A 1,863-nucleotide genomic window follows, 5' to 3' on the forward strand; every position below is an offset into this window, starting at 1 on the left:
TTATCCCAAGTTAAATTAGTATTCATTTTCTCAGTTTTTCTGTTGATTGTGGTCTCCGGGATGAATGTAATTCCAATGCCTTAATCCAAATCAGAGGATAATTTCCTTAAGACGGGCTTTAACCAATTAAAAGGTAGTGATGTTAAAAACTTAAAACTGGCACACACAAAACAAATGGTCCACAAAATATTCTCCTTTCCTTCTGAAGGCTTTACGATACAGTGTTATCATTAACCAGTCTTACTATTAAACTTAAATGACCAATTGAGACAAACAGTTCTGAGACCGTTACTCCACAACTGATTAAGACTGGAGTGGCAGGTATTGGGGATAATATTCATTTAGCCTTCTGAGCTTTCTGGGCAAACTTGGTGACTTTGCCAGCTCCAGCTGCCTTCTTGTCCACTGCTTTGAAGACACCCAGAGCAACAGTCAGTCATGTCAAGAACAGAAAAACAACCCAGAAGAAAACAGTGAGAAGCTCTCAACATACATGGGCTTTCCAGGAACCATATCAACAATGGCAGCATCACCAGATTTCAAGAATTTGGGGTCATCTTTCAGCTTTATCCCAGGATGACGATCAATCTTCTCCTTCAGCTCAGCAAACTTGCAAGCAATGTGAGCTGTGTGACAATCCAGCACAGGGACATATCCAGCACCGATTTGACCTGGATGGTTCAAGATAGTCACCTGAGCCGTGAAGCCAGCTGCTTCCAACGGTGGGTCATTTTTGCTGTCACCAGCCATGTTGCCGTGATAAACATCTTTCACAGGCACCTTCTTGATACTGAAGCCCACATTGTCCCCAGGAAGGGCTTTACTCAAAGCTTCATGGTGCATTTCAACAGACTTTACTTCAGTTGTAAAGTTGACTGGTACAAAGGTTACCACCATGCCAGGTTTTGAGAACACCAGACTCCACTAGACCCACAGGGATAGTACCAATCCCACCAATTATGTAGACACCCTGGAGGGGCAGACGCAAGGGCTGGTCAGTTGGACGAGTTGGTGGCAAGATGCAATCCAGAACTTCAAGCAGCATGATTCCACTGGCATTGTCATCTTTATGGATGGCTTTCCATCCCTTGAACAAGGCATGTTAGCACTTGGCTCCAGCATGTCGTCACCATTCCAGCCAGAAATTGGCACAAATGCTGTGTCAGGGTTATAACCAATTTTCTTAATGTAGGTGCTGACTTCCTTAATAATTCCCTGATATCTCTTCTGGCTGTAGAGTGGCTCAGTGGAACCCATTTTGCTGTTAACTCCATCAATTAGTTGTTTCACACCCAGAGTGTTAGCCAGAAGGGCACGCTCACGGATTTGCCCATTCTTGGAGACACCTACTTCAAATTCATCAACACCAGTAGCAACAATCAGGACAGCACAGTCAGCCTGAGATGTGCCTATAATCATGTTTTTGATCAAGTCTCTGTGTCCTGGGGCATCAATGATGGTCACATAGTACTTGCTGGTCTCCAATTTCCACAGGGAGATGTCAATGGTGAAACCATACTCATGTTCAGCTTTCAGTTTGTCCAAGACCCAGGCATACTCTTCAGAGACTTTCTGCCCAGGTGGGATATGCTTCCACACATCCTGAAAAAAGTGTCCACAATCATTAACAGGTATCTGAAATTTCCTACAGCTCAAGACATTTGCATCCAGTCCTCAGTGGTGCAAGTTTCTCTGTATTGGGTCCCCATCTGGGGAGGTTCAACAGCAGCCTTTGTGTTATTTTTAGCACAAATCATGCAATTCTGAGTGACTCGCTGGATAGTCTTTTGTAGGTTAGGCCCCATGATATGTTTGAGTCCATTGTAAGGTGGCATCTCTCCCATAATGGGTACTATTATGAAT

General features: G+C 44.0%; 1 pseudogene; it reads right to left on the reverse strand.

Moving 5' to 3' along the window:
- Nucleotides 1-323: 323 nt before the first annotated feature.
- LOC102979474 (elongation factor 1-alpha 1-like) lies at nt 324-1,501 on the reverse strand (annotated as a pseudogene).
- Between the last annotated feature and the right edge of the window lie 362 nt (nt 1,502-1,863).

Source organism: Physeter macrocephalus, chromosome 4 (assembly GCF_002837175.3).
Source record: "Physeter macrocephalus isolate SW-GA chromosome 4, ASM283717v5, whole genome shotgun sequence".
Classification (NCBI taxonomy): Eukaryota; Metazoa; Chordata; class Mammalia; order Artiodactyla; family Physeteridae; genus Physeter; species Physeter macrocephalus.